This window comes from Cetorhinus maximus, chromosome 14, assembly GCF_964194155.1.
Source record: "Cetorhinus maximus chromosome 14, sCetMax3.hap1.1, whole genome shotgun sequence".
NCBI classification, from domain to species: Eukaryota; Metazoa; Chordata; class Chondrichthyes; order Lamniformes; family Cetorhinidae; genus Cetorhinus; species Cetorhinus maximus.
This window is the reverse complement of record NC_135892.1, coordinates 16,055,999-16,075,381: the sequence shown is the minus strand read 5'-3', so window position 1 is coordinate 16,075,381 and position 19,383 is coordinate 16,055,999. Positions and strand designations below refer to the sequence as shown.

At 43.7% G+C, this 19,383-nt stretch overlaps 1 protein-coding gene across 6 annotated transcripts in view; it reads left to right on the top strand.

The window, feature by feature from the left end:
- The window catches only part of LOC144689463 (ras and Rab interactor 2-like), a 152,565-nt gene that overhangs the window by 63,542 nt on the left and 69,640 nt on the right, over positions 1-19,383 (top strand). For 5 of the 6 annotated variants that reach the window (XM_078556569.1, XM_078556572.1, XM_078556568.1 and 2 more), the window contains one exon: positions 12,202-12,257. The gene's annotated coding sequence lies outside the window, so the exon portion shown is untranslated. Of the gene's footprint in view, positions 1-10,832; positions 11,013-12,201; positions 12,258-19,383 lie in introns of those variants that run through there. The other variant, XM_078556571.1, reaches the window with a different exon arrangement.

The window sequence follows — 19,383 nt, the reverse complement described above, 5'->3', positions numbered from 1 at the left end:
AGGTCCAGACAAGAGCATGAAGCAGCACCGAAGTAATCATCGATGTACCGGAGAAAGAGTTGTGGGAGGGGGCCGGAGTAGGACTGGTACAAGTAATGTTCCACATACCCCATAAAGAGACAGGCATAGCTGGGGCCCATGCGGGTACCCATAGCCACACCTTTTATTTGGAGGAAGTGAGAGGAGTTTAAGGAGAAATTGTTCAGTGTGAGAACAAGTTCAGCCAGATGGAGGAGAGTAGTGGTGGATGGGGATTGTTCGGGCCTCTGTTCAAGAAAGAAGCGGAGAGCCATCAGACCATCCTGGTGGGGGATGGAGATGTAGAGGGATTGGACGTCCATGGTGAAGAGGAAGCGGTTGGGGCCAGGGAACTGGAAATTGTTGATATGATGTAGGGTGTCAGAGGAATCACGGATGTAGGTGGGAAGGGACTGGACAAGGGGAGAGAGAATGGAGTCAAGATAGCAAGAAATGAGTTCCATGGGGCAGGAACAGGCTGACACGATTGGTCTGCCGGGACAGTCCTGTTTGTGGATTTTGGGTAGGAGGTAGAAGCGGGCCGTCCGAGGTTGGGCGACTATCAGGTTGGAAGCTGTGGAAGGAAGATCTCCAGAGGAGATGAGGTCAGTAACAGTGCTGGAAACAATGGCTTGATGTTCAGTGGTGGGGTCATGGTCCAGGGGGAGGTAGGAGGAAGTGTCTGCGAGTTGACGCTCAGCCTCCGCGAGGTAGAGGTCAGTGCGCCAGACAACAACAGCACCACCCTTGTCAGTGGGTTTGATGACAATGTCAGGGTTGGACCTGAGAGAACGGAATGCAGCAAGTTCAGAGAGGTAAGGGTAAGAGGAGGCCTGATAGAATCACAGAATTGTTATAGTGCAGAAGGAGACCATTTGGCCCATCCTGTCTGCACTGTCCCTCCGAATGAGCAACTCAACTCGTGCCATTCCCTGGCCTTCTCCCTGTAACCCTGCACATTCTTTCTTTTCAGATAAAAGTCTAATTCCCTTTTGAATGCTTCAGTTGAACCTGCCTCCACTGCATTCTCAGGCAGAGCATTCAAAACCCTGACTGCTTACTGCATAAGAAAGTTTCTCCTCATATCACTTTTTTGCTTCTTTTACTAATTACTTTAAGTCTGTGCTCTTTCGTTCTCGATCCTTTCATGAGTGGGAACAGCTTCATCTAACCTGTCCAGACCCTTCATGATTTTGAATGGAGGTGTTCAACATTATGAATGGATTTGATAGGGCCGATGTTGAAAAACTGTTACCAGTTGCAGGTGAATCCAGACCAAGGGGCATAGATATAAGAAAGCCACAAAGAGATCAACTGTAGCGTTTAAGAGGAAATTCTTCACACATGCAGTGGTAAGAATGCAGAACGTGTTGAATGCAGGACTTGTTGGCACATGGAGTGGTTGACTAAGCTAACGGCGACACGTTTGCGTGAAGGAGAGTGGAATGGGGCAATATGGGGAAAGAGATAACTCGAGTGGGAGGAGGCTTGTGTGGAATATAATTTCCAAAACTGGGCTGTTACTGTGCTGTAGATTCTACGTCATTCTATGTAACTTTTCTCAGGATTATCTAAAAGTACGGTGACTGTTGTTATGAGGGCAAACGTACCGGTCCTTTTGTGCACAGTGAAGGTGTATTGAGGATCCCAAGGTTTTTGACGCGGCAGCCCTCTTTTGCGCCACTTTGTGCAGGGAAAACTGCAGCTGAAAATGCTCAGCGTGGAGGTTGGCCAGCCATCGGTTTTCTTCCCGACTGGCAATGAAGCAACCTTTTTAAGTAGCGACAGTGTCGCACTCATTGCCGACAGTACATTCCCACCAACAAATGCCCTGCGGACTTGAAGCTCACTGGGCATAAGCAATGAGGTCAGCCTTGGGAGTTCCCAGGGCATCAGTTTTGTCAGTAAGCATTATGTTCATTGGATTCTGGGAAAAATCAGACCTGTGATTTAATTGGAAGCTTCGCGCTTGCCAACTTTTTATTTTCTTTCAAATGTTCCTCTTGTGAGCTGGTCACATCTGTTGGTATGGTAACATGTAGCAGTACGCCTTATGCTGAGTCTTGTGTACAGGTCTTGATCACTAAAATTCTCTTTGTTCAACACTTCAGCTCTTTTTTTCTGAAGAAAAATTGAACGTGGGTTAGCGTGGGTTAATGCAGACCGTGCCTCGTTCTGGTAGGATCAGAAGACATGAACTGCACTTGAAGGCAGTGAGATTCAAAACATTATTTCACTGAGCAAATCGTAAATAGGCATTCTAGAGAATAATGATTCATTCAAAGTTAGATAAGTTTTTCTTCAGGAAGTAATATTTTGTGATACAGTATCGGACTAATATGAGACAGGACAAGTGTGGGCGTGGCATGATTGGGAGGAATAGGTGATTTTGGACCTATGGATCCCAAAAATGTCCTCCACTGGGGCTTTCCTTCTCTCCTGTATGGGACTGTAGACTAATTGATTGAGAGTAATTTCCGTGATTAGTCAACAACTCAATTATTGATACATCAGGCAATTACCAAGGGCGGTTAAAGGTAAAATTAGATGAACCTTGGCTATGACTAAGGATATAGCTGATGTTGATGAACTCAATGTGGGTCAGTAACTCAGGAATAGTGACTGCAGTATGATATGGTTTAACATCCAATCAGAAAGAGAAAAAGTGAGCATAAAGTTTAGAACAATAGATGGTTCGTGCTTTTTAAAGTAAGTTTTTTCAGCAAGATGCTGCAAGCTAGCTAAGGCACGCTGGAAATAGCCTTGTGCATCAGTTTCTATGAAGCAACCGCATTTTTTTTGAAGAAAATAGTTTGCAGAACTATATTCCGTTAAAAATAAAGTAGATTTCAGGATGACTTAGTTAAATAGAAGTAAAAATATGTCTGTCAATGAATCACAATTAATGTCTGCAAATTAAAGTTTTTTAACACGTCAGTTGTGAAATTATGGAAATAATAGTGGGTTTCAGGAAAAAGGGAGCTCAGATATTCAACTCCTTCTTTTCAAACGCCTGTCCTTAATCAGGAGGCGCCCCCAAAAGGAGAGGAATTTTAATTTGTGGGTGACCATTAAAAGCTGGAGGAGATACTTAATAATTACCGTACTTCAGATCAGACATTGCCAGAGACAAACATATCAGAGAAGAGGTGAATCCTAAGTAGTTGAGAAGGAGTGAGAAATATTGGGCTGGATTTTCACGGAGTCGGGGAGACTCTGTGGACCAATAAAAATGGTGGCCAAGACTTGATTCTGGGATTCCCGATCCCATTCCCAGGGTTTCCAATTTTTTACCAGGGTTTTGTAAGGGTGCAGGCTGGTCCAGGTCACGAAGCCACACCCTGTACTCTTGACCTGTCCATTGCGGGGATAGACATGCCCTAGTCCTCCATAAATTTCATGGAGTTAGGCCAGCTTTTCAATGTATCGTGGCTTTTGACACCTCCTGAGGTGTCAGTCTGCATGAGGGAACATTTTGAAAGGCAAGTTCAAAACATGCCCCCCATGCCAAGGCATGCCAGTGTCAACCATCCAGACCCTTTAAAGTATCAATGACTGAAACTACAAGCACTTGAAACCTCTTTATCTTGTGTAAATAAATATTATGAAATTGACAGCTTATCTTGGCATGGGGGGACATGAGGGTCCAAGGTGGGGGGGGGGGGGACATGGGGGAATACCTTGGCATGGGGGGGGTTGATGGGTGGCATACCTTGGCATGGGGGACATGGCCATGGTTGGGTGGGGGGGGTGCAATAAGATGGCATGGATGGGGCATGGGGGTAGTGTGGGAGGTGAGAGCTAGAGGGCCTACTTTTTTCATTGTCCTTGTGATGAAGTCCAACAGCACCAAGGCGGGCCCTTTAAACAGCCCACCCTGGCTCCCCGCAGCCCCTGTGACTCTCTCCGATCTCTTCCCCAGGTCGGCTGGCCCAACTGCAGCCCGCACCTGCAATGAAAATCCCGTCTTTGTGGTAATTTGCAGTCTTTTTCCCAAGGCGGGTCAAGCCAGGAAATTTCCCGACTCCTACTACCCACCTTAAAGATGAAAGTCCAGGCTGTTATGAGGGGTAAAAGGACATTTTCAGATAATTTAGTTGATGAGAGGGGAAATTGTGAGGACCTAGAAATTATAGCTCAGGACTCTATTGATTAGTGATATGCGCCAGAGTGTTGGAGAGGGTTCAATATAGTACCCATTTTTTAATTGGATGATAGAGCTAATCTAAATAATTACAAGTTTAATTTCTGTAATGGGGAAACTTTGGAGTCTTTATTCATGGTGACATCACAGTGCATGTGGATAAAGCAACTATAAGGGAAGAGGAAATAGAGAATTATAAGGGGGCCTTTTAGAGTGGTAGGAAGTGGTTAGTGGTGTCCCACAGAGTTCGTTTCTGAGGCTGCTTCTGTTCAATCTGTAAATATTGATTTGGATGTAGGTGTAGAGGGAGCATGTTACCTTTTTTAGATGATGTGTACGTGCAGTTATTTCACAGAGCAACAAAGGAAGTAGCAAATGGATACCATTTAAGATGGGGGAGGGGTGGACAATCTGACAATGTCAATAAGTGTGAGATACTGTAATGTGTTTTAGTTTTAAAAAAAAGCTAACATCAGTTTTTTACTCTGAAAAGACGTAGATTTGGTGCTGCAGAAGGGCTGATGGATTCAGGGGTACAGATTTACACAACATTAAGGCAGCACATGAGGTGGATAAGGCCACAAAAAGCCGATTGAATTCAAGGTTTTATAACAAGAATTGCAGAATATAAAAGCCTATATATATATATAAAACTTCTAAGACCTCAGTCAGAGACCACGCACGGTATTAAGTTCCTCACTATAGCCGATTATGTTGAGGTTTTATTGGAGCTACAACACTGATTCTACTGCCTGATATGAACAAATGCAAGAGAGGCTTGAAAAATGTAACCTTTTATCGTGAGAGCAATGGAGATCATGGGCGATAGCGTGGAAGAGTTCAAAATGATGAAAAGATAAGCCACTGTAATAAGTAAATTGTTTACAGAAGTTGAGGGGTCTAGAACAAGGGGACATAGGTACAACGATTGAACATAAAAGATTTAGAACAGAGAGTAAACAAATTTCTTTAAGCAAGAGAGTTATGAAGATGTGGAATTGCTTGGCTAGTAGTTGAACCAGAAACTGTGCCAATATTTAAGGTTCGACTGGATAGGCAGATGACGGAAACCGGCCTGGTGGTAGTTGGGATGAGCATTATTTACTCGTGTGGGCAGTAACTGCTGACAGGCTGGTTGGGCCAAAATACCTATCTCCCATGTTGTAACAACAACTTATATTTATATAGTGCCTTTAAGGTAACAAAACGTCCCAGGGCGATTCACAGGAACATTATAATTTAATTTATGACGCAGAGAAACATAAGATATCGGGCGGAGTTTTCCATTAATCAGACGTAGTGCGGTGAGGGGGGGGCAGTTTGGGCAGTGCCCACCCCGCTGTCCGGAATGGCGGGAACTCGCGCCCCATTCTGCGCTTGGAGGGCCATTAATTATGCAAAGGCGTGTATCGGTCCGAATCGCCTGATTCACCATCCGTCAGCTGGTGGGTTCGAAGGTCCAGGCACCATATTTAAAGGCCAGCCCAACACCACAATCTCACCCTCTCCAGCCCACCAGAGATGTCTGGCAGCCAGAAGAAGAAGGCCGAGAGCCTGAAGAAGAAGGCAGCACCCGGTTTCATGCCCCAGGCCCTCCAGGCCTTGGTCAGAGAGGTGCGGGTGCAAAGGCACGTTCTCTATCCCAGGGATGGATCCCAGGAAGCACAGCAGCCTCACCTCTCCAGCGTGAGAGGCTGTCTCGGAGCAGATCAGCTCGGCTGTGCCTGACATGCCATCCAGTGCAGGAAGAGGATCAATGATCTCATCAACTCCAGGGTAAGTCATCCTTCAACTCCCTCCAATATCAAACTCTCATCGTGGCATCATGCACTCAAATGGCTGCTCTCTTCAGGGATCCCACACAACCATTAGCAGGGGACACATATCAACAGTCATTCTCTCACCGAGGTTTTCACATCACCACCATCTCATTTATTATGTTGCTTACACTCCATCCTCTGGCGCTTCTGGGGAGGGCTCACCACACACAGGGGACACGCATCTCACCCAACCTCTGCTCCATCCCTTCTCATCACATACCTGCCTTTCTTCTTCATACAGACCAAGCTGGCACACAATGGAAGGGAAAGAGCATAGACCAGGGGAGGGGCGGCCGACATCATTGCCCTCAGTGAGTTTGAGGAGGCTGTAGCCAAGCTGGCTGGGGAGGACAGGGATCGCTCCTGTAGGGAAGGAGAGATCGGCCTCTCCCACCAACCTATTACAGATCACAACTCCATTACTTCGTCAAACCCTGACATTCAGAGTGAGACACATGAAGTCTTATCTAGCTCATTAACTGAAACTCTATTTTCTAGGCGCATGCAGATCAAGGCTCCCAAGCCAGCCCAACAAACACGCGAGGCCACAGACTTCATCTGAAGAGGAAGCTCCAGAAGAACCGTCACCTCGCTCACACGCACCCCCCACCAGTGCAGAGACACACCCATCGGTGGGTGGCTGTAGATTAGGCTCAGGGTCACTTTCTGGAGAACACCTCACTGACACGTCCCTGCAGCAGCCGGAGGCAGGGACAGCCCAGGTCTCCGGCACTCGGAGGGCTGCTGGAGATCAGCCATCCGCTCGGTCCGAATCAGATGATGAGCCTCTGGAAGCAGCAGCCAACTCAATGCTGGAGATGCAACGACAGGCGGCAGAACATCAGGCAGAGATTCGACAGCCACTCAGCAGACGAGAGCGAATGATGGAGGGGTCCGTCTGTGTTCTGTCTGATGTCGGGGTCTCCAACATGCGAGCACCTCAAGGTCACCATGGGAAGGCTGGCGACCACCACGGAGATCTTGGTCCAGCAGGTCTTGCTGGATTTGCGCTCGGCCCTGCACTCCATAGCCACACACCCTGGTGGGCACCATCAAGATGTAGGCAACATGGGGACGACACCCAACATATGCACCCCACCCCTTTTCAAACAGATTTGAGGCCCACATAATTTCCTGCTGGCGTGACGGAGAATTGGAAGGCCTGACCAGATTCCAGTGAGCAGCTGTTTTAATGAGCATTCATCACGTGTTGATAAATGCAAATGGCGTTCACGCCTCTCGTCAGCAGGATAACCAACCCGCCATAAACACACCATCGGGGGAACTGCAACCTATTTTTACGAGGGCGGATTGCAATTTTTTTTTTTTTACCTGCCTCTGGATTCTCTGCCCCCGCCCGGCACAAAACCCGCTGCGGGCGCGATGAGAAAATTCCACCCATTAGGTCAGACGACCAAAAGCTTGATTCACCTTAGTAGGTTTTGAGGAGTGTTTTAAAGGAGGAAAGTGAGGTAGGGAGGCACAGAGGGGAATTCTAGAGCTTGGGCCTAGGCAACTGAAGCAGCCTCCAATGGTGGAGTGATTGAAATTGAGGATGCTCAAGGGGCCAGAATTTGATGAGCACGGATATCTCGTAGTGTTGTGTGGCTGGAGAAGATTAGAGATGGGGTGGGGCGAGGCCATCGAGGGATTTGAAAACGAGGATGAAAATTTTAAAGTTAAGATATTGCTTAACCAGGCGCCAATTTGGGTCAGCAAGCACAGAGGTGATCAGGGGCAACAAGAATTGGTGCGAGTTAAGATAGTGGCCACAGTGCTCTGGGTGACCTCAAGTCTACATAGGGTAGAACCTGGGAGATTGGCCGGAGTATGTGGGAAGTCATGTACAAAGGTAACCAAGACATGAATGAGCATTTCAGTAGCAGATAAGCTGGAGACAGAGGCAATGTTATGGAGGTGGAAGTCGGCTTCTATGTATTTCTACACATAGGATTTTCCTCACCCTGAATATAGAAAGGAACATTCAGCACTCAAAAGACTGGTTTGAGGGATTCGCCCTGTACATACATCATCAGGTGTTTAACTCCTAGGCTTAGGATTAGCGTATTGCTGCCTCCCTAACATATCCTGCCTTCACTTTTATTAAGTGCAGGACATCATCAAGTTTGAACATTGAGATTTCACCTTTTGCTTTTGTTTCTTAAAAGTAACTTATTTATCATGATCATAATTTGTTACTTTCTTATTACACCATTCACTGTCTTTAAGCTATGTATGTACTGGACATGCATCCCATCCAACCTTAATGAGCATACAAGCAGGTTATAGCAAAAGGCACCAAGATCTCTAGGTAGTAGCAACGCCTGCTCCTCCTTAGTTATATTTGTTTTTAGAAAAGAGTACCAAAAGTGTCATTTATTCAACAGAAAGTGACATCTCAATCAAAGAAATGTTGAATTGTTAAGGTTTAATTTAACTTAATTGTTGGGATGCATTTTTAAAATTTCTAAAATATTCTTTGGTGACTGGGATTCTCAGGGAAAGCACGAAGGTGTTAAAATTTCCTGCTTCAATACGATAATGAAGAGTCACTGTTTGTGTGGTTCTAATCCATACATCCTTTTTGCAGTTCTGTTCATCCTTCACCTGGCAAGCCTACAACGCTTGTGGAATGGAATATTTAAGAGTTCCTGTACAGACATCTGTTATTGTCATTCCCAGCTTTCCCCTCCTCGTTTGAAAGCGCAGATCTTTTGGTGGGTTATGATTCTGTGAATATTTGGTGCCATCCAGTACCTTAATGGAAATGACCATTCATGTTGACCTGTGACAGTGAGTGCCTGCAGGCTATTTATCTGCATCGTCGTGTAGTCTCGCCCTGTTTCCACCTGAAACCCAAGCGCGCACAGCCAACACAGATTGCTGGATAGTGCTCAGGAATTGGAACCTCGCCCATTATTTAGCCCCACCCCACCTCTCCACCTTCCCTAATTGCAGTGTCCTAACCACTGTCCAATTAACACAGATCAGAAGTCAAACTTGGGACTTTCCTGGTTTGCATGACCTTCTTCTTTCACTTTGACATTATTAAATTAATTAAATTATTAAATTAACAAGTGTTAATTTGCACGGCCAATTTAGCTCCATAATTGTACTTACCTGAGAAACTTTTTTCCATTTGGAATCAGTATCACAGGATCCTTACAGTGCAGAAGGAGGCCATTCAGCCCATTGAGTCTGCACTGGCTCTCTGAAAGAGCATTCCACCTAGTCCCACTCCTCTGCCTTATCCCCGTAACCTTGAACATTCTCTCTTTTCAGGTAGCAATCCAATTCCCTTCTGAATACCTCAATTAAACCTGCCTCCACCACCCTTTACAGGAAGTTTGTTCCAACTCCAACCACACTCTGGGTGTAAAAAATTTTCCTCACATCACATTTCCTCCTTTTGCCCATTATTTTGAACCTGTGCCCTCGAGTTCTTGATGTTCGCTTGAGAGGGAACAGTTTCTCACTATTTACCATGTCTATACCCCTCAGGATCTTGAATAGTTTAGAAGAATGAGAGATGACCTTGTTGAAACACATAAGATTCTTAGGGTGCTTGACAGGGTAGATGCTGAGAGGTTGTTTCCCTTTCTGGGAAAGTCTCGGACCAGAGGCCATAATCCCAGAGTAAGGTGTCACCCATTTAAGATAGGGATGAGGAGGAATTTCTTCTCTGAGGGTAATGGGGAAAAGGTAGGAAAGTGGAATTGAGGATGATCAGATCAGCCATGATCTCATTGAATGGCGGACCAGGCTCAATGGGCCAAATGGCCTACTTCTGCTCCTACACCTTATGGTCTTATCTCAATCAAAGAAATGTTAGATTGTTAAGGTTTCATTTAACTTATTGTTGGGGTGCATTGTTGAATCATTAGAATTCAAAAATATTCTTTGATGGCTCAGATTCTCAGAGAAAGACAAAGGTGTTAAAATTTCCCACTTCAATACGATAATATAGTTTGTCAAATCCATGTCCTTTTACTATACTTCAATATATCTGATGTATATCTCATCTTATGTCGTGCCCAAAAATAATATCTTGTAAGGTCAGTTAATGGCACTTTGTTCCATCGGATTGTTGAACTTCTTCAAGTACATTTAGTTTAAAGGGAAAATAACTTGCTCATGAATGCCATGGACTTTTGTATTGAAGAATATTAATTCTTCTAGATTCTTCCATGGCCATATGACAGTTTTTAGTCCAGAAGTGTGAATGCCTGGTGCCCAGGAATCTTCCTAAACTCTGCTGGACCAGCCACTTAGAGCCTACCCTGTGGGAATAATTAGGGAAAAGTCTTCCTCTGCTTTTTAGGCCTCAGTTTCTACCCTCTACTTCCCCACAACAGCATAGCTGAAATTGAGAACCCAGCGGGGCAATGGGAGGAAGCCTGGGTCCCATCCTTCTCTTTGTGACTCCATCGTCTGCACCTGTATGCCTCTTGCCACGCCATTGCTTGAAAAAAAAACGATTGTAAAAGCAAGCGCAATAAGAACATGACAGGAGCAAGAGCAGACCAGGTGGCTTCTTGAGCCTGCTGAATTGTATCAAGCGCAAGCCTTGCAGAATCTAGAACTCGGTGCAATCTTGACAACTTTGTCATGGGCAAAAGTAGGATGGCAAAAGGGGTTAAAAGTATATGAATGGGGGGGAGCTGGATGAAGTACATTGTGGAACCTATTTCTGTAGCGCTAGAGTTCTCAAGTGAGCCATTACCCAGCCGCCTGGAAATAAATAACATTTGGTTGGATCCCAAACAGAAGTGGGTTGGCAGAGGCAAGTTGTTTGATAGCAGACCCAACTTTCCTTTTTAAATGACCTCATTATAAATGATCTCTGCAGAAGTAATTTTCTTCCTATTGGCTCGCCCAGCAGAGAAGCTTGCTATGAGAACCTGGACTGCAGCCCACAGGAAAAAGGGTGCTACTCTGCTTTGTTTCTGCAAAAGTCTGTGCTTGGTGCAGAATGCTGTTTCTGTTACACTTCTCGTGTCGTGCTTATAAATAATCCAGAACTTCTTTAGGTAAGTACGTTTGGAGCGCTGGCTCTTCATTTAGACTGCTGTTAGCGTTTTGTTTCGTCGCTATTCATAAGGGGCTGACTGAGGTTAGGCAGCCTTTGATGAAACATTCAAAGAAGTATATTACTTGCATATGCAGAGTTTATCTTTTTTGTCTCTAACTTCATCAGAAATTTCGTAGTAATTTTGTTTCTTTCCACGTTGACTATGATAGACAGTAATACAATACTTAAAAACACATTCGTTGAATTGTTTAAAGTTTGTTTCGAACAAGATGTAGCTTTACAAGGAGAGATAAGTAGGCTAAGGCGTATGTTGAACCTCCTGGAACTAACAGCGGTGGTTAAGATAATTAAAAGCATTGTAGCTGTTAATTCCTTAAAGTTTTGTAAGGTCCCTTGTGAAGCATCTGCTGACGTTTTACCATGTCAGAGGTGCTATATAAATGCAAGTTGGTGATCTTACTGTAGGGTTAGCCAGGGTCTGTTGGTACATAGGCTGGTTATTGCCCGTTCTAATTCCTTGGATTGCTGCAAACCTCATAGTTGAAGTTCCGAAATCATTTGGCATGCTGCACATGTTTTTGTAAGTGCCACACTGACGAATGAAGCTTCGTAGTAACTTTGTCTTTTCCACAATTACTATTATAGACAGTAATAAAATACTTAAAAATACATTTGTTGAATTTTTTAAAAATGTGTTTTGAACAAGATGTAGCTTTGTTCACAAGTAAGTAATAGTATCACTTTGCATTGGATAAGCTGAGGCTGAGAGTCAGTGGGGCATTTATTGAGAGGTGGAGTTAGAGGTTATAGAGTCAATGCAACTTGATGCACGTAATAAATTATATCTAGTATTGAGAAATTTTGCAAGCCAGGTGAGGTATTTTTGAGTGAGGTCCGATAGGATGTATTCATAAGCCCTCTTTTGGAGTACTTTAAATTTTGCCCAGCATTTCACTGTCACGTAGGATAGTATGCAATACCAGAGGTGATACGCCATCTGCATTTTGAACCAGACTGCGTCTTTTCATATGGGAAAAATGATTTACTGTTTAATTTCTTCTTGTATTACATCTTATGACCAAATGCCAAATTAGATATAATCAGTGTTTTGACTGTTGGCTGAAATATTTTGGGATTGTTTTTTCATTTTGTTCTATTCTAACCATCCCTTTTTGTTTTAATCCTAGTGACATACTGACTCCTAATGGTATAGCTATCTCCTGTGGAAGAAGAATCAATACGGGTACGTGCAATGTTCTGTTGGTTTATATCCTATTGAAGTCCTGCTTCACTTTTTTGACCCCCTCCACATAAAAGTAATAAGTTCCTAATTGCTAAGCAGGTGAGGGAGAAAGAATTAGAAGGCTTAATTAATGGGGTGAGACGAATTAAAGTGAGAGGAAGCTCATGTGCAGCATAAACACCAGCAGAGACCTGTTGGGCTGAACGGCCTGTTTCTATGCTGTAAATTCTATGTAAAAAAGAAAGAACGAACTGTTGCACTTAACACTTAACTAGCATAAACATTGGTCAGCACAACCCACATAAACCTATGGTGCTCATCTGTACTCGCAAACGAATACAGGCACCTGCAGACAAATAAACTTTATTGCAGTAGTAACTTGTACCAAAGCAGTATTAGCTTTTTGATGCAGTTTTGCTGCTGTAGCATTTAGTGCTATAAGGATGGACTTGGCAATATTAATGCGCAGCCACTTAAAGTAACAGACGAAGCACTATATTAGGAGACGGGACATTTTTCTAAGCAAGTTATTGCCTTCATTAAAATAGTGACCTGAAAAATGTCACATTAACATATTAAACATTCAAATGCTCTTAGTGCACACGATAATTCCTAGACTATAGGCCTTTGGGTGATGATCCTCGGGGAGACCAGCTGCAACCTTCGTTCCTCAGCAGAGTGAGGGTGGTGTGGAGAACCTGTTGCTCTCTGTCGCAGGTTAACATGCTGCTTTCCTAAATCATATGTTTAGCATATGTGTTTTTTTTTCCAAAAAAAAAGCAACCATGGGTGTAGCTGCAAAGAAAAGCAATTACCCATCATGTCTGGCTCATCCATCCAGCTGTTTTGACTGTCAGCTGGAAGCATTGCCGTAATTCATCATAAGTGAATTTGGTTGGTTCAAGCATTCCTTACGATACTACTACTGCCTTGTTTTGTCCTTTTCAACTCAAAAGTGCTACAGGCCTTGGCACATGAGTTTGCAAAATCTGTGATGCATTTAAACCATTCCAAGTATTATGGGTGTGCACTTAAATTGAGCAATTGGGTGGGAGTTGCAAATTACATCTTCTCAAGTCTGCCTCTTTTTATTCTCATGCCCAATTTCTTACTTATAAACAAATGGCACAGTTTCTCTAACACCAGATGAGTGCTACCCACTAGGCTCTTACATATTTAAACTACTATCCCAATATTCCTAATGTTAGCTTTTCTCAAGTTAAGATACAGAGAGTCGGGTTTCTGAATGTTAGGGTAAATCTTAACGTGGCAGAACTTCTGCATGCATAGAAATCTCAGTTCTAGAATGGATTGTTCCAAAAGCAAGCCAGTTGATGGAAAGCTGACAAAGGGTGATGGGGAGCATGTTAATGGGTGATGATTGCTGCAAGGCCCAGGGAACGTGGAGGTCCTGCCAATCTTAACAACAGGACCTCATTTGAATAAATGTGGGCAAACTTGCACACGAAAGATTGCCAGATTGACTGCCTGGCCAATGCATGGGAGCCGTAAACATCGGTAGGATGCTACGCTTAGGGACATGTGGGGATGGTCACTGGCAGTCAGGGAGTGGGGTGGAGTGACTCCTATGCTCTGCTTGGTGGTGGCAAAAATTGAGGCTGCAATCATGTTTGGCGGGGAAAGGCAGGGACCAGCTGAAGGCCAGGGGTTACACCTGCTCCTCCTGGCCCACAAGGAGCGCTAAAAGGAGCTGACTTGCGGTAAGTACTTTAGGCAGTTGACACCTCCTGCCTCGGACCTGGTGACTGGCAGCCAACAGTGTAGTCCTCCCCTTGGATGAAGTTGCGGCACTGATGTAATCGAGCCACGACTTTTGAACTTTAGCTAGGACCCCGCCTGTGGGAGCTTTGTCGATCACCTGGTTTGGTTTCCTAAAGGTTTATACGGGGGGAAATGAAGTCAGGTTGGTGATTCCCACTATTTTAACCCAACCCTCTCCTGCCTGTTGGTGGGGTGTTGTTAAATTTGAGGATCTGTACGTTTACGTAAAAGTAGGACTTAAAACTCCGTGTGAAACGACCCCCTTGGTTTTACACAAGCCAGCAAGTGAGGTGGCTCGAGGGAAGGGTGCAATGGTGTCACACGCCACGAACCCAATTTTAACTCACTCAAAACCCATTCCCGCTGAGTTAAAATCGATGCCGATACTTCTGATCTTTGGACATTGTGCTAACAACTGAGAGTTGTGAATACTCAGGGCCTGGGAATGCTGATCACCTGATCTGCGCACGTCTACCACTGGGATCCCCAGGGCTTTTCCTTGGGGGCTGGACTGCACCATACTAATGCAGTGGGAAGGGGCAACCACAAGATACTGCCGTTATTCCCTTTCTCTGAGTGATCAAGCGCGGCGGGGGTGCCGAGAAATGGCCGATGCTGTGACCTGCCTCCAACCCCCACTGACAGGACAACACAATCTGGATTTGCCTCTGTACATAACTTCATTTTATTTGCTTACTGGCGGGTGTAGGGGAGAGGGAGCTGCTTCCCAACAGACGACGGCAGGCGAGAACATTGCCCAGTCCATGTTTTTGCTGCTCTTAACTATCAGTAATAGTGCATCATTAGCAGAAACCAGCACAGGGCCATTTATCCGCCCGTTCAGACTGGGTGCGGCAGTGCTTAGAGTGAGTCGACAGGAAGATGTTGAGCAAAAGTGAGAACGTTGATGGCTGTGCTGAGCTGTTATCTCAGCCATGTGACACAGTCAAAATCTCGCTAGGAAAGCTTGTTTATAATAAAGATGCACAACAGTTATTGCCAACTTTCTCAGGAAATGGTGTACTGTTTAAACATCACAACATGTAAATAGTGTTTTTTTAAAATTGCGCACAGGAATAACTTTGGTATTCATGATCTTATTCCTTATCTACAATCATTTTGAACTAATTGCAGCTTACATTCATGTGCATGTTACAACATCAGGTCAAATGCTGAGTGTGACTAGAATTGTAACAATTGAAAGCAAGAGTCAAATAAAATGAATGAATACGTACTTGAATGTTATTTCTTCCCTGGAGCATCAAGCTGATGAAGATTGCATTGGCTAATTAATAAGTGATAATTTTATAATGGTATTTCTTTTTACTATCATAAAGATTAGGGGAAATCAGTCCAAGATAATTCCCTTTTATAGTTTTTTTAAAAATGTTAGCTTGGGCTTGAAGGGCAATGCAACATACAGATGTTATACAAAATTGGCCACTGGGAGTACAGTAAGATTTGGAAACATTGTACTGGGATTCCCATAGTGAGCTTCCATAGATTAATGCATAGCCCAGCAATGTTCATTGAACAAATAGTGGAAAACTCTGCATTTTAACTTCAGCATGCAGGATGCAGTTTCTATGTTAGGTTGCATGTAGCGCAAGTGTTCCTGGTTCTTAACATGAGGGCCTTGCGCAGCCCACGATGACCTCAGGGTGAATTTGCTGGATCTGGATTTGGATTTTTATGGGTCTTTCAGGCAGTTTTGTCTTTGCAAACCCAACAAGCTTACTTTACTTGCCAGTTGCACATCAGGAACCAGTGGCGTTAGTGTGGCACATACCCCAACATGAACAAAGATTTTGGTGCCAGGTGTCTCTCCCCAAATGCATTACCTCACATTTCTCTGGATTAAATTCCATTTGCTACTTTTTTGCCCAACTAACCAAACCATTGATATCATTCTGGAGACAACAGCTATCCTCTTCACCCTCAACTACGCGGTCAATTTTTGTGTCATCTGCAAATTTCCCAATCATGCCTCCGACACCGAAGTCCAAATCATTAGTATATACGACAAACAGCAAGGGTCCCAACACTGAGCCCTGTGGAGTGCTACTGGAAACTGCTTTCCACTCACAAAAACATCCAGTGACGATGACCCTTTGTTTCCTGTCACTGAGCCAATTTTGGATCCAACTCGCCACCTTCCCCTGTTTCCGATGGGATCTAATTTTTCTGACCAATGCCTTATTAAAATCCATGCAGACAACAATATGCCATCTATATCCTTTTCGGAATTTGGCGACCAGAATTGCACACAGTACTCTTAAAGTTCAATACAGATTTAACATGACACCCCTATTCAATTCCATCCTTTAATAAAAGGACAGTCCCTTTAATAAAGGGACAGTTTCCTAGAACAATATGTTGTGGATCCAACCAGGGATCAGGCTATTTTGGATCTAATAATGTGTAACAAGGCAGGTTTAATAAATGATCTCAGAGTAAAAGATCCCCTAGGAAACAGAGGTCATAACATGGTGGAATTTCGCATTCAGTTTGAGAGCGAGAAACTTAGTTCAGAAACATCTGTGCTAAATTTAAATAAGGGTAATTACAAAGAAATGAGGGCAGAGTTGGCTGTAGTGGACTGGGAAAGGAGTTTAGCAGAAAAGACAGTTGATGAACAATGGCAGATATTTAAGAAAATAGGTCATGACAAAAATATATCCCAGTGAGGAAGAAGGATTGTAGCGGGGCGGGGTGGTGGATAAATCAACCATGGTTAACCAAGGAAGTTAAGGATAGTATCAAAGTGAAAGAAAAAGCATACCATATGGCAAAGATCAGAGGATATGGTAAGCCAGAGGATTGGGAAAATTTTAAAAACCAACAGAAGATGATCAAAAAAATAATAGAGGGAGAAAACAAACTTTGAGGGTAAACTAGCAAGTAATATAAAAACGGACAGTAAGAGCTTATTTAAATATATAAAAAGGAAGAGAGAGGCCAAAGTCAGTCTAAGCCCCTTAGAGACTGAGGATGAGGAAATAATAATGGGGAACCAGGAAATGGCAGAGGAGTTGAATAAATACTTTGCATCAGTCTTCACGGTAGAAGACACTAATAGCATTCCAAAAATACTAAATAATCAAGGAGCAAAAGGTGGGGGGAGGAGAAAATAAATACAATAACTATCACTAGAGAAAAAGTACAAGGGAAACTAATGAAGCTAAAGGCCAATAAGTCACCTGGACCTGATGGGTTGCATCCTAGGATATTAAAGGAAATAGCTGCAGAGATAGTGGATGCACTGATAGTAATCTTTCAAGAGTCCTTAGACTCTGGATAAGTCCCAGAAGATTGGAAAACTGCCAATGTAACCCCCTTATTCAAAAAGGGAGGGAGACATAAAACAGGTAACTATAGGCCAATTAGCTTAACATCTGTCGTTGGGAAATTGTTGGAGTCTGTTATAAAGGATGTAATAGCAGAGCATTTAGAAATGCATAATATAATCAAGCAGAGTCAGCATGAAGCGGAAGTCATGCCTGACAAATTTATTAGAATTCTTTGAGAAGGTAACAAGCAGGATAGATAAAGGGGAACCAGTAGATGTAATATATTTGGATTTCCAAAAAGCGTTTGATAAGGCTACTTAATAAGATAAGAGCCCATGGTGTTGGGGGTAGTATATTAGCATGGATAGAGGACTGGCTAACTAATAGATGACAGAGAGTTGGGACACGGGGGGCATTTTCAGGATGGCAACCTGTAACTAGTGGAGTGCTACAGGGATCAGTGCTGGAGCCTATTATTATACAATCATTATTATTTACAATATATAATAATGACTTTGATGAGGGAAATGAATGTACTATCGCCAAGTTTGCGGATGATACAAAAATATGTGGGAAGGCAAGTGATGAGGATGACACAAAGAGTCTACAGAGGGATATAGACGGGTTAGGTGAGTGGGCAAAACTGTTGCAGATGGTATATAATGTGGGAAAGTGTGAGGTTATGCACTTTGGAAGGAAGAATAGAGGAGCTGAAAATTATTCAAATGGAGAAAGATTGAAGAAAGCTGCAGCACAGAGGGATTTGGGGGTCCTCGTGCATGAATCCCAAAAAGCTAGCATACAAGTTCAGCAGGTAATAGGGAAGGCAAATGGAATGTTGGTCTTTATTTCAAAGAGAACAGGGAAGTCTTGCTAAAACTATACAAGGCATTAGTTAGACCATACCTAGAATACAGTGAAGAGTTTTGGTCCCCTTATCTAAGCAAAGATATACTGGCATTGGAGGCAGTCCAGAGAAGGTTCACTAGGTTGATCCCAGGGATGGAGAGATTTTCTTTGAGGAGAGGTTGAGTTGGTTGGGCCTGTACCCATTGGAGCTTAGAAGAATGAGAGACGACCTTATTGAAACATATAAGATTCTTAGGGGGCTTGACAGGGTAGATGCTGAGAGGGTGTTACCCCTTGTGGGAGAGTCTAGGACCAGAGGGCATAATCTCAGAGTAAGGGGTCGTCCATTCAAAACACAGATGAGGAGGAATTTCTTCTCCCAGAGGGTAGTGAATCTGTGGAATTCTTTACTGCAGAGGGCTGTGGAGGCTGGGTCGTTAAGTATATTCAAGGCTGAGATAGACAGACATTTTTAATCAGTAAGGGAATCGAGGGTTATGAGGAAAAGGCAGGAAAGTGGAGTTGAGGATTATCAGATCAGCCATGATCTCATTGAATGGCATAACAGACTCGATGGGCCGAATAGCCTACTTCTCCTATGTCCTATGGTCTTATGATCCATCCCTCTAGAAATAAAACCTAGTGCTTGGTTTGTCTTTTTTTAAGGCCTAGCTAACCATATTTGTAGTGCTTTGTGTGAACTTGAGTGAGTACATAAAATTTTGTCTAGTGTGTTTGTGCAAGTTAATGTAATATTTTTTAAAAATAATTACAAGAAGCTGAAAAGTAGATATAAATCAGCTAGACTAAGATATGGCAAAGCAGGATGCACATCTAGACTGCAGTGTGAGAGAGTTTGTGAACAGTGAAACTGTTCTGAGTGAACAATATCTGCAACAGATGCCGTCTCAATTCTCTCCAGCTCGGGGTCATTGTGCGGGAGTGTGAATTGGAGAAACTCTGACACATATGAGAGCTGGAGGGGTATCTGGGTGGAGTTAGGTCTTGGGTGATCTCACTGAATGGTGGAACTAGCTCTAGGGGCTAAGAGGCCTACTCCTGTTCCTATAAACATGGCTTGATACATAGTCTTCCAAGGAAATCACATACACTGTCCGTTAGCTAGCTAGATATGCTCAAGAATCCAGCTCTTCGCTGGATGTCATGTCCTATCAAAGGCTCTAGTTTGAAGTTTCAAGGGCTAC